General features: G+C 46.6%; 1 non-coding gene across 1 annotated transcript; it reads left to right on the forward strand.

The window, feature by feature from the left end:
* Positions 1 to 6400: 6400 nt before the first annotated feature.
* On the forward strand, positions 6401 to 6482 carry trnas-gcu (transfer RNA serine (anticodon GCU)). The gene has a single exon. It is a non-coding gene; the product is annotated as a tRNA-Ser (tRNA).
* Positions 6483 to 8014: the final 1532 nt, after the last annotated feature.

Here is an 8014-nt window from a genome sequence, read left to right on the forward strand (position 1 = left end):
AGCCATCAAGTCCAGGGGATTTATCCGCCTTCAGTCCCATTATTTTACTGAGTACCAATTCCTTAGTGATTTTAATCGTATTTAGCTCCTCCCCCCCTCGAGCCCCCTGTTTGTCCAGTGTTGGGATATTCTTAGTGTCCTCTACCGTAAAGATTGAAACAAAATATTTATTCAGCATTTTTGCCGTTTCCATGTTTCCCACCATTATTTTCCCGTTCTCATCCTCGAAAGGGACCGACGTTTACCTTTGCCACCCTTTTTTCTTTTTATATAACTATAGAAACTCTTGCTATCTGCTTTTATATATTTTGCTAATTTATTTTCATAATCTATCTTCCCTTTCATAATCAATCCTTTAGTTACTTTTTGCTGTCTTTTGAAGTCTTCCCAATCTTCTATCCTCCCACTAAGTTTGGCTACCTTATATGTCCTTGTTTTTAGTCGGATACTGTCCTTAATTTCTTTACTTAGCCACGGATGGCTGTCATTTCTTTTACACCCTTTTTTCCTCAGTGGAATATTTTTTTTTTGAAAGTTGTAAAATAACTCCTAGAATGAACACCATTGCTCATGTACCGTCTTACCCTTTAATATATTTTCCCAGTCCACTTTAATCAATTCCGCTCTCATACAATCATAGTCTCCTTTATTCAAGCTCAGTACGCTTGTTTGAGAACCAATCTTCTCACCCTCTAATTCGATATGGAATGTCACCATGTTATGGTCACTCATTCCAAGGCGATCCTTAACTAGGACATTAATAATTAATCCTGGCTCATTACACAGGACCAGGTCCAAGGTTGCTTGGCCCCTTGTTGGATAAGTTACATACTGCTCAAGAAATCCATCCCTAATACACTCAATAAACTCTTCCTCAAGGCTGCCCTGACCAATTTGATTTGTCCAGTTAATAAAGAAAGATTGAGACAGTAGGAAAATAAAAAGTGCAACCCCGCTGCTGCAGCCAATGTCTTCACATTAATGTTTTCTTCGTTCACTGGATGTGGGCGTCGCTGGCGAGGCCGGCATTTATTGCCCATCCCCAATTGCCCCTTGAGAATGTGGTGGTGAGCCGACTTCTTGAACCGCTGCAGTCCGTGTGGTAAAGGTTCTCCCAAAGTGCTGTTAGGAATGGAATTCCAGGATTTTGACCAAGCGACGATGAAGGAACGGCGATATATTTCCAAGTCGGGATGGTGTGTGACTTGGAGGGGAACGTGCAGGTGGTTTTGTTCCCATGTGCCTGCTGCTCTTGTCCTTCTAGGTGGTAGAGGTCGTCGGTTTAGGAGGTGCTGTCGAAGAAGCCTTGGCGAGTTGCTGCAGTGCATCCCGTGGATGGTACACACTGCAGCCACTGTGCGCAGGTGGTGAAGGGAGTGAATGTTTAGGGTGGTGGCTAGGGTGCCATTCAAGGGGGCTGCTTTGTCCTGGATGGTGTCGAGCTTCTTGAGTGTTGTTGGAGCTGCACTCATCCAGGCAAGGGGAGAGTATTCCATTATACTCCAGACCTTAGCCTTGTAGACGGCGGAAAGGCTTTGGGGAGTCAGGAGGTGAGTCACTCTCCGCAGAATACCCAGCATCTCGTCGCCACAGCATTTACATGGCTGGTCCAGTAAATTTTCTGGTCAATAGTGACCGCCAGGATGTTAATGGTGGGGGATTCGGCGATGGTAATGCCGTTGAACGTCAAGGGGAGGTGGCTGGACTCTCTCTTGTTGGAGATGGTCATTGCCAGGCACTTATCTGGCGCGAATGTTACTTGCCACTTGTCATCCCAAGCCTGGATGTTGTCCAGGTCTTGCTGCATGCGGACTCGGACTGCTTCGTTATTTGAGGGGTTGCGAATGGAACTGAACACTGTGCAATCATCAGCGAACATCCCCATTTCTGACCTTATGATGGCGGAAAGGTCATTGATGAAGCAGCTGAAGATGGTTGGGCCGAGGACACTGCCCTGAGGAACTCCTGCAGCAATGACCTGGGGCTGAGATGATTGGCCTCCAACAACCACTACCATCTTCCTTTGTGTTAGCCACTGGAGAGTTTTCCCCTGATTCCCATTGACTTCAATTTTACTAGGGCTTCTTCGTGTCACACTCGGTCAAATGCTGCCTTGATGTCAAGGGCAGTCACTCTCACCTCACCTCTGGAATTCAGCTCTTTTGTCCATGTTTGGACCAAGACTGTAATGAGGTCTGGGGCCGAGTGGTCCTGGCGGAATCAAACTGAGCATCGTTGAACAGGTTATTCGTGAGTAAGTGCCGATTGATAGCACTGTCAACGACACCTTCCATCACTTTGCTGATGATTGAGAGTCGACTGATGGGGCAGTAATTGGCCAGATTGGATTTGTCCTGCTTTTTGTTGACAGGACATACCTGGGCAATTTTCCACATTGTCGGGTAGGTGCCAGTGTTGTAGCTGTACTGAAACAGCTTGGCTAGCGGCGCAGCTAGTTCTGGAGCACAAGACCTCAGTACTACCGCCGGAATGTTGTCGGGGCCCATAGCCTTTGCTTTATCCAGTGCATTTAGCCGTTTCTTGATCTCACGTGGAGTGAATCGAATTGGTTGATGACTGGCTGCTATGAATATGGGGAGGAGGCCGTGATGGATTCGTCCACTCGGCACTTCTGGCTGCAAACGCTTCCAGCCTTGTCTTTTGCACTCACGTGCTGGACTCGTCCATCACTTAAGGATGGGGATGTCTACAGAGTTCACAGAGCCTCCTCCTCCCGTTAGTTGTTTAATTGTCCACCACCATTCACGATTGGCTGTGGCAGGACTGCAGAGCTTTGATCTGATCCGTTGGTTGTGGATTCGCTTTGCTCTAATCTATAGCATGTTTAGCATGCATTTAGTCCTGAGTTGTAGCTTCACCAGGTTGGCACCTCATTTTTAAGTACGCCTGGTGCTGCTTCTGGCATGCTCTTCCACACTCCTCATTGTACCCGGATTGATTCCCTGGCTTGTTGGCAGAGTGAGGAATATGCCGGGCGAAGAAGTTACAGATTGTGCTGGAATACAATTATGCTGCTGCAGGATGGCCACACAGCACCTCATGGAATGCCCAGTTTTGAGCTGCTGGATCTGTTCTGAATCTATCCCATTTATCACGGTGGTAGTGCCACACAACACGTTGGATGGTATCCTCAGTGCGAAGACAGGACTTCGTCTCCACGAGGACTATGCAGTGGTCACTCCTACCAATACTGTCATGGACAGATGCATTTGCGCCACGTCGATTGGTGAGGCCGAGGTCAAGTTGGTTTTTCCCTCGTGTTGATTCATTCACCATCTACAGTCGGCCCAATCTTGCAGCAATGCCCTTCAGGCCTCGGCGAGTAGTGGTGCTACCGAGCCACCTTTGGTGATGAGCATTGAAGTCCCCCAACTACCCTCAGTGCTTCCTCCAAGTGATGTTCAACATGGAGGAGGACTGATATCAGCTGCTGAGGGCTTGTCAGTAGGTGGTTTCACTTGCCCATGTTTGACCTGATGCCATGAGGTCCACAGTCAATGTTGAGCACTCCCATCCTGACTGCATATCACTGTACCGCCACTGTCTGCTCCGTCTGTCCTGCCGGTGGGACAGGACATACCCAGGGATGCTGATGGAAGAGTCTACGGATTTTGGCTGAAAGGTATGATTCTGTGAGTATGGCTATGTCAGGCTGTTGCTTGACAAGTCTGTGGGACAGCTCTCCCAATTTTGGCACAAGTCCCCAGATGTTCGTGAGGAGGACTTTGCAGGGTCGACTAGGCTTGTTTTGAGCCTTTGTCGTGTCTGGTGCCTAGTGGCCCGTCCGGTTTTATTATGACTTTTTTTAATCGAGATTTTACAACTGAGTGGCTTGCTTGGCCATTTTAGAGGGCAATTAGGAATGAACCACATTGGTCGCTGTGGGTCTGGAGTCACATAGAGGCCAGACTGGGTAAGGAAGGCAGGTTTCCTTCCCTGAAGGGCATGAGTAAACCGGATGGGTTTTTACAACAATCCGGTTGTTTCATGGCCACCATTACTGATACTGGTATTTTAATTCCAACTTTTATTTTTCATGAATTGAATTTCTCCAGCTGTCATGGCGGGATTATGAACTCGTGACCCCGGATTATGAGTCCAGGCCTCTGGCTTATTAGCAACTTAACATAACCACTATGCTACTGTATCTCTTCGCGCTCCACTAAGTCACTCTCTTTTCATTCCTCTTATTTCGTGCTTTTTCTTTCTGCCTCCAGCACCTTTGTCTGTATCCTGTTTTTGTTCTCTCATGTCTCTCTGCTGGATGATCCAAAATTCAGACCTGTCGCTTCTTCCAGCATTTTCTTCCTTCCACAATCATCGTCCATTTCATTGAGACTTTCCTGCGGCCTTGCCAACTGTAACATTCACTTTCACATTCTTACGCCTTTAAGTTTGCTCCACATCGACCGCTGTTTCTCGGGGGCACATGTCCCGCTCGCACCAATGTTCATTTGTGCCTTGAAACCAATCGATACATTTCGATCTGCGTGACTGTTCCATCGACAAGCACTAAGAAAGCAGGGCAGGCATTCGGAAGGACAGCGGCATACTTTTCCGGGAAATTTCCATGGGGTGTCTTGTGACACGGGGGATGTTAACTGAAGAACTGGGTTTTGTTTTCATGGTCGTTGGCGCTTTTTCCCGAGCAGTTGATGTGCGGGAGAGACGGGCGGCGCGACATAGCTGCGAATTACGGCTGAAAGGTGCACTTTTGTCAGTCTGGGCGGTACAGTAAGACCGGAAATGTTCCGCTTGATCTTAATAGGTCTGTGGAAATGTCCGATTGAAAAGGAATGAGGAGAAATGAGAAGCGCGGGAATGGTGAAAAAGTGTCGATGACAGGAGGTTGGCCGTGAGCGAAAGGTCCTTTGAATGTCCGTCGCGGAGGGGATTTTGTTCAGAAACGACAGACTTTAAAGCGTGTGGGGAAAGTGAAGTGCGAGCTTTGTCCTTGGGTCAAACTGGGTGTTTTCAGGAAAACAGCCATTGTGAATTCACAAAAATGAAAACAGAAAATGCTGGAAACACTCAGCAGGTCAGGCAGCACCTGTGGAGAAAGAACCAGAGGTAGGCTTTCAGCCCTCTGAACTTTTATATCAGAAATGGACAGACTGGTATGGAGGAGAGCAATGCAGTTGTCCAAGATAGTGGAGTCAATCTTTCGATTATGTGGGTTCGAATCCCCCCTCTGCTACAATTACTAGAGCTGTTCATTTTGGCCGCGTCACCCAAAAATCTTCTTTCCAAAGAAGTGCGTTTCCGCATTGCTGGCTCACATCTGTTTGCACAAATCAGCAAAGTCTGAATTGCCACCCAAAATGTTTCTTGCACGGAGGTGTTGGGATTGTAAGGGGTGATCTGGGTGAAGTTTCAATCAAAGTGCGCAATGGCCCACTGGTAAACGAAGTATCTCTCGTGGTGAGCATAAGATGAAAGACATGCACCATAATTATGTATTTCTTCTCTGCATCACACTCGGATTTATTATCAGGGAATGGTTATGAGCAGGTGGATTTACGTCACGCTCCGGTCGCTTTGCATCGCCCCCGACACACAGAATAGAATCATAGAAAGGTTACAGCATGCAAAGAGGCCATTCGGCACATCGAGTCCGTACCGGGTCTCTGCAAGAGCAATCCAGCAAGACCCCACCCCGCCCTTTCACTGTCGCCCTGTATTTTTTTTTCATTTCATATACTTATCCAGTTCCCTGTTGAAGGCCATGATTGAATCTGCCTCCACCACCCCTCGGGCAGTGCATTCCAGATCCGAAACACTCGCTGTGTAAAAAAGTTTTTCCTCATGTCACCTTTCGCTCTTTTGCAAAACACCTTAAATCTATGTCCTCTGGTCATTGACCCTTCGGCCAATGGGAACAGTTTCTCTCTATCTACTCTGTCCAGATCCTTCATGATTTTGAATTCCTCCATTAAATCTCCTCGCAACCGTCTCTATTCCAAGGAGAACAACCCCAGCTTCTCCAGTCTATCCATGAAACTAAAGCCCCTCATTCATGGAATCTTTCCAGGAATCACCCACCATCAACATTCTGGTGATCACCATGAACCAGAAAGTTAACTGGACCAGCCATATTGATACTGTGGCGACAAGAGCAGGTCAGAGATTGGATATTCTGCGCCGAGCAACTCACCTCCTGAGTCCCCAAAGCCGTCCCACCATCTGCAAGGCGCAAGTCAGGATTGTAATAGATTACTCATGTGATAGTCACCTACATGAAATATTAACTCTGTTTCTATATCTAAAGATTCTGCCTGACCTGCTGAGGATGTCCAGCATTTATTGTTTTGATTTCAGTTTGGCAACATAGCCAGTATTTCCATTTTGAATAAAGGAGCTTGTGCAAGTTTTTTCATGCGACGAGGTGGCCGAGTGGTTCAGGCGATGGATTGCTAATCCATTGTGCTCTGCACGCGTGGGTTCGAATCCCATCCTCGTCGATGTTCAGTATTTTTTCATTCAGTCCATCCAGAAGGTCAGGTCCCTTCCTTCTCGAAAAGGCCAACGGAGGTTTCTGCAAGAGAAACTTACGTACCATAATTATGATTTATGTCCGGATCATTCCGTGTCTGTGTCTGTTCAAAAGGGATGTGCTCTCAGTCCCGGATCATTCCGTGTCTGCGTCTGTTCAAAAAGGGATTTGCTGTAAGTCCCGGATCATTCCGTGCCTGTGTCGGTTTAAATGGAATGTGCTGTCAGTCCCGGATCATTCCGTGTCTCTATCTGTTTAAAAGGGATGTGCTGTCAGTCCCGGATCATTCCGTGTCTGTGTCTGTTGAAAAGGGATGTGCTGTCAGTCCCGGATCATACCGTATCTGTTTCACCCGATTTTCTTGATACCTTTTTCCTTCTGAACTGAAATGACGATCCTCTCTCGAGAAGAAGGTTCACCGCCTGCTGTTGAGATCAAGTTCATTCTGCTGGGCTTCCATTCCAGTCACCGCAATCTATCCCCCATTCAGACCTACCCCCGCCTGGACATTATAATCTGCGATATTCATAAGGGAATGGTGAATCCAAATATCATGGTTATAATTTTCTTTGCTCCACAACACTGAAAATTATCAATTCCAACGATTCAGAAGCTAATCATAGAATCATAGAATCTTACAGCATAGAAGGAGGCCATTCGGCCTTAGTACCTTTGCCGGCTATTTTTCGAAGACCTGTCCAAATTAGACCCACACCCCAGATTCTCCCCATAACCCTGCAAATTAGTCCTCTTCAAGTACATGTCCAATTGCCTTTTGAATGATCCTGTGGAATCTGCTTCCACCATCCTTTCAGGAAGTGCGTTCCTGATCTTAACAAACCCTCTGTGTGAAAAAAAAATCTCTTAAATTCCTCTCTGGTTATTTTGCCAAATATTTTAAATCTGTGATCTCTGGTTACCGACCCACTTGCCAGAGGAAACAGTTTCTCCCTACTTGCTATTTCAAAACCCCTCATTATTTTGAATATCTCTGTCATGTCTCCCGTTAACCATCTCTGCTGTAAGGGGAATAATCCCAGCTTCTCCAATCTCTCCACACAACTGAAGTCCCTCATCACTGGTATCATCCAGGTCAACCTGCTCTGAATCCTCTTCAATCCCTTTTCATCCTTCGTATAGTATGGTGCCCAGAAGTGTACAAGACATTCCAGCTGAGGCCTAACTAGTGATTTGTAAAGGTTTAGTGTGACTTCCTTGTATTTAAATTCAATGCCCCCATTTACAAAGCCAAATATCCCATACGCTTTTTTAACTACCTTATCAACTTGCCCTGTTTTGTGAATAGTATCCCCCAGGTCCCTCTGCTCTTGCAACCCCCCCATAAATTGTTCCATTTAGATTATACTGCCTCTTCTTGTTCTTCTTCCAAAAGTGCATCACTTCACACTGATCGGCGTTAAATCTGTCACGTAACTGCCCATTTCACCATTCTGTCCATGTCCTCCTGAAGTCTGCTGCTATCTTCCTCAATATTTTCTC

This window comes from Heptranchias perlo, chromosome 20, assembly GCF_035084215.1.
Source record: "Heptranchias perlo isolate sHepPer1 chromosome 20, sHepPer1.hap1, whole genome shotgun sequence".
In the NCBI taxonomy this organism is placed as follows: Eukaryota; Metazoa; Chordata; class Chondrichthyes; order Hexanchiformes; family Hexanchidae; genus Heptranchias; species Heptranchias perlo.